Raw genomic sequence first — 6,000 nt, forward strand, 5'->3', positions numbered from 1 at the left:
TTACACATGACAAATAACAGGTGTCTCCAAATTATAAAACAGACATTTTGGAAATAATTTAATGAAGTTAAGCAAAAAATGACTTTTGAGAACATTTTCAATTGCAAAATAAATACCAAACCTTTGTAAATGTGTGCTTAATTTAACAGAGAAAAAGATGATATAAATATTAATCAGGTGTCCATCACAAACTGAAATCCAGGCTTCTCAGTAGATTGTGCACTGGTGGCCTCAGTAGTTGTAGTTTTTCTATAATTTTTCACTTGGCCTCCTGCCATTTGGACCAGGACCTGATGCTCCAGCCAGGACAGGTAGGTTCTGCAAGCCTCTAACAGACTATGACTCCACTGCTTCTTCTGGAAAGCAGACTCAGGTATTTTGGGGTGGGGCGGCTGCGGGGAGCACTCACCTCCCAGGACAGCCTTCACGCACGCTTTCAGCATTTTCACACTGTTGATGGTCTCATTGAGCTTCATGTGAAGGGACACATCGTCAGGGTTCAAGTCGTTTATCTGGTCCTTCAGAATTTCCTCCAGGCCTTCGACCATAAAGTGCAGGCTGCACTGGACTTCAGACCCAAGAGGAGGGGAGTCCTGGTGGGGCTGGAGCTCCGGGAACCCTGGGGGCCAAGGGGGGAAGTGCTTCCCATTGGCCTCTTCCTGGAGGGGGAGACAAATGAGAAATTCATTTTGCTTGTGATTTACATGAAATGCCCAAATGGAAAAGGCAATTTTTCAAACATTTTCATGCTCCAGACCCCCAAGCTGACTCTCATTAAACCATGGACCCCCCCGCCCCCTATTTGAATTGATTTTGCCCTACAGAAGCCCTGAAGATGAAAGATAAAAATTACATCATAGTGTGAAATAAAACTTTCACATTTTGGTCTAACATGTCACCTCAAATATCACAGTCACTCTTCAAGATCATGTGTTTCTGCAGAGTCATACAGAATATCTCACTGTCAGAAGACACAATGAGTTTTTTTTTTTTTTTGTAGATGCACTGTATATGCATTTTAATAAAGATGTAGAAGTAGTTGAATAAAATGACTACTGTTCATCACTTTCTGTCCCTACGGCACTGTCACCAAGGCAAGTTCTTATACATTTATCACTTTTAGCAGTTAAAAAAAAAAAAAACTGATTCTTTCTTTCTTCTTTATTTAGTATTTTCACCCTGACCAGATGTATCTCTCTCTCTCTCTCTCTCTCTCTCTCTCTCTCTCTCTCTCTCTCTCTCTCTCTCTCTCTCTCTCACACACACACACACACACACACACACACACACCCAAGATTGGTACAGTATGAAAAACTACAATGTTATGTTAGTGGTTATCACATACCTACGCATCTGTAGTAGTTGCTGGAATAGCAGCTATTAGACTTACAACACAAGAAATCTAAGTGAGAAGTGCCTGTGGCTTCCAGCCTACAACCAGCAAAAGGTTAGTTTGTCCATTAAGTCAATAATAACAAGAATTTTGTGTTGAATGCTATCTTTTTTTCTTTCAAAATCTTGTATCACCTATTAGAGGATTCCCAAAATACACAGTGATCTACTTTAAAATGTCTCCATTCAGCTGTTTTGGGGATGTTTTCAAGAATAAAGTTTGAAAATTGCTTCACACACTAACTCAAAAAGAGCTCAAAAGCCTATTAGCCCATTGTGCCTATCTTTCTGATACTGAAATAACTTGTGACAGAAAACATCTCTGGATATTGCTTTTGGGGGTTAAGACTGTGGTCCTGACACAAATAAATGGAGATTTTTTGATGTTACTTACAAAGCGGGCCAAGCTCTCTTTGACCAGGGCTTTGGTGAGAACTGTCAGAGGTTTCAGCTGGCACGATGGACCGGTGAAAGAGCGTCGCTTTGCCATGTGGGCTGCGTCCAAGCTTTGCAACAGAAACACCATCCAGGCACACATCACCTTCACAAATCCTGAAGATCAAGAATTAGACACACAATCACAACTTTGCAGAGTTTACCATGAGCTCATGAATTTCTAACTTTGTAGGCGCTCATGCATGGAAATCCTCTGTAAAGCAAGTCTAACTTCTCAAGTCTGACACAGTTTAACAGTTTCAGCAATAAATTTGGGATAATTAAAGTTTTGTGGTATACTGTACCTGCTTTGTATTTCATTCTGAAGGCTGGTTCCAGTTTTTAAATGTGTTAAAGCAATGTCAGAGACCTTTAACAAGTGATCTGACAGTGACACACAATCATTTGTTTTATTTGCATACTCCTCACAGGAGGCGTGTGAAAGTGCTTGTGATAAACCCCAATCCCTGACTTGGCCATATGCTTTGATGCTTTGACATCAAACAAACCAATCAAGTTTGATTTCCACCGAAAGGGTCGATTCTTTGCATGTTATTCTTTGTCATTTCCAATTAAGGAAATGCCATGAGCCACCGATGAGTTCATATAAGTACTTTTACACTCATAATGTGTTGACTTGTGATGCATGTTTTTGCAAATGGAAAAACATTTGTTTTCATAAACATTATCATTCAAGTTACTGAAAGGACAAAAATGCTTATGTACAAACTGCTGCAAATATTTTTATATTTAAATTATGCATAATTTAGGAATAGATAACTAAACCAAAGGGCAGACACAGCCAAGAAAAGACTTAAGACTTCAGAATTTGACTATATTCACCTTAAAAGGTCTAAAAAAGTGAATTTGTGTTTCATGTTAGTTTTTTTTTTTTTTTTTTTTTTTTTTTTTTACTTAAGACCAAACAGCAAAGATAGTGCACTGCCTCATATTTGTAGATCTTTGACAATTTCACAATCACCTCATCTGATCTCAAGTTGAATTGAACCATAACCCCACTCGCATCTGATGTACGTCAGCTTGTGTTATCCGTTAGATTTGTGATGACATACCTAAAGAATGATTACAGAAGTTGATTCATTCATTCTCTACCCCTCCTCCTGTGATGCTACGCTTCCTGTTTGTAGATGCGGCTCCAGCGTCTACGATATCCGTACATGTCAACCTGGTTTAATCCAGTTTAGTGCAGTTCTGTCTGACAGCATTTCACAACTCTACATCATTAAATTGCCCCAGCAGTAGCTTTCATACACCCATTTCATTTGGTTGATCTGATATTAATCATAAATGTAGTGAGGTGATGCATTTATAATGACTGTGCCTTTGCCCCAGAGCCAAAAACTACTTGAAAATGTTCAGTTGTACCATATAGTTGAATTGTCATTTTGTACAATTACTAAAAAGGGAATGGACACAGAACATCACAGAAATAGCTTTTATTAATAAAGTACACTTATATGCACATTACCTTCCTCTTACCAGATGGAATATCTGTACATAACACACACAGGCAGTTCACATATAACAGACACACAGTTACATATAAAATACATACAACATATAACATGGAAATTTTCACAGCTCTGTGTTACATCTATGTCCACACACACACACACACACACACACACACACACACACACATTCCCTTTTTAAAATGGTGGACAAAATAAATAAAAACAAAAATAAATAGGCTGATTCAGGCTACACGACTGTCTGCTGGGAAGCGCGATTGGTTAATTCACAATAACACCTCAGCAAATAAATAGCAATAAATAAGCGTGTGTTAATAAATATAACACACACACATCTTCATCTCTCCGCCCTTGCTGCGCGTGCATCTCACACACACACACCTCCATGCCTCTGAACTCCTCATTCACTGTTTCAATCAGACGCTTGAGGCTGGAGATGGCGCCCCAGCCGTAGCGCATCTGTGCATAGTCACCATCGTGGGACAGCTCTGGTGGGGCTGCCACAGTGGGCAAGGTGAGTTCTGGGTCCAGGATTTTAAGCAGTCCCTCTATTTGCTTGTTGAAGAGGTCAAGTCGATCCTTGACGAGCTTCAGCAGCTCAGTGACTCTGAGCTGCTCAGTCTCTGCGCTACATGGGGGACTACATGTGGCATCTATGTAGTCCTTTACCTTGAGGAGGTGCCACTGGAAAACCTTGAACTTGGTGCGAATGCTCTGCAGCTTCTCAGAGGTGCTGCTGCCGGGGATCGAGGCATTCGGGAAGCTGTCTAGGTTTCACACTTGGAATGAGCTGTGTAAATTAGTGTGAAATTAAAATGTACATGAAAGACTAAATTAAATTCCACATAACAGAGAGAAAGGAAATGTGTGCTTGTATTGTTGTCTTCAATTTCAATGTGTCAGAATCAGAATGAGAAATGAGACTTTATTGACCCCAAAGGGAAAGTTGGGTCAGTTGCAGAAGCTCAATTCTCAAGAGAATAATTAAATGATAAGAAACTATGCTCAAACTATGCTCATTGTCTATAAAGTTGTATCAAAAGTATGTGCATCATGTGCATTAAGTCTAAATATGTGCAGTAATCCTACAAAATATTATCTCAATAAATACAGAATTAAGAAACTGAGCATACATTAAAAGGTATACCTGTATGCATCATGTATACACATGGATATTGCACTGTTGAATTGCTGTCAAGTGTTACAGGTATAAATTATTACAGTTAAAAAGCTAAATAAACAGTTAAATAGAGAAACGGTTAAATACTGTCATTTCCTGTAGGCAGAGCAGTGACTATACCTGGCAATGGCATTTCATTTGCTCAAATAGAATGACTTTATCTTTTACATCCACAAGTTGCGTAACAAAGGGAATGATCTGTACCACGCGTGGATGAAGTGGCAAAACATCTAAACAACTAAGAAAAGCCCATTATGTCACTTTTATACTTTTTTGTACAATTACTAAAAAGGGAATGGACACAGAACATCACAGAAATAGCTTTTATTAATAAAGTACACTTATATGCACATTACCTTCCTCTTACCAGATGGAATATCTTTACATAACACACACAGGCAGTTCACATATGACAGACACACAGTTACATATAAAATACATACAACATATAACATGGAAATTTTCACAGCTTTGTGTTACATCTATGTCCACACACACACACACACACACACACACACACACACACACACACACACACACACACATTCCCTTTTTGAAATGGTGGACAAAATAAATAAAAACAAAAATAAATAGGCTGATTCAGGCTACACGACTGTCTGCTGGGAAGCGATTGGTAAATTCACAATAACACCTCAGCAAATAAATAGCAATAAATAAGCGTGTGTTAATAAATATAACACACACACATCTTCATCTCTCCGCCCCTGCTGCGCGTGCGTCTCACACACACACCTCCATGCCTCTGAACTCCTCATTCACTGTTTCAGTCAGACGCTTGAGGCTGGAGATGGCGCCCCAGCCGTAGCGCATCTTTGCAAAGTCGCCGTCGTGGGACAGCTCTGGTGGGGCTGCCACAGTGGGCAAGGTGAGTTCTTGGTCCAGGATTTTAAGCAGTCCCTCTATTTGCTTGTTGAAGAGGTCAAGTCGATGCTTGACGATGTTCAGCAGCTCAGTGACCGGCTCTGCGTCGTGCTCCAGGTAGTCCTCTACCTTGAGGAGGTGCCACTGGAAAACCTTGAACTTGGTGCGAATGCTCTGCAGCTTCTCAGAGGTGCTGCTGCCGGGGATCAAGGCATTCGGGAAGCTGTCCAGGTTTGAATCATTTAACTGCGTGAAAAACCCCTCCTGTAAGAAAGCAAAAGTTCTGGTGTGAACCCATGCTAAAAGAAACACAAAAATACAAACCTATAGACGTTTCTTTTTAAGTTCATTAGAGCCTGAAGAAATCACACTTGGAATGAGCTGTGTAAATTAGTGTGAAATTAAAATGTACATGAAAGACTAAATTAAATTCCACATAACAGAGAGAAAGGAAATGGGCCCCCCACAAAGCTTATTTTTAGATTTTTAACTTTAAAACTCACAAACTGTGTTATACCAGTAAAAAGAAAAACGAAAAAAAAAAAAGAAAAAGTAATAAAGTTAACGCCCCAAAATCCTATGGCGTGTCTGTGTGCTTGTATTGTTGTCTTCAGTTTC

This window comes from Myripristis murdjan, chromosome 9, assembly GCF_902150065.1.
Source record: "Myripristis murdjan chromosome 9, fMyrMur1.1, whole genome shotgun sequence".
NCBI classification, from domain to species: domain Eukaryota; kingdom Metazoa; phylum Chordata; class Actinopteri; order Holocentriformes; family Holocentridae; genus Myripristis; species Myripristis murdjan.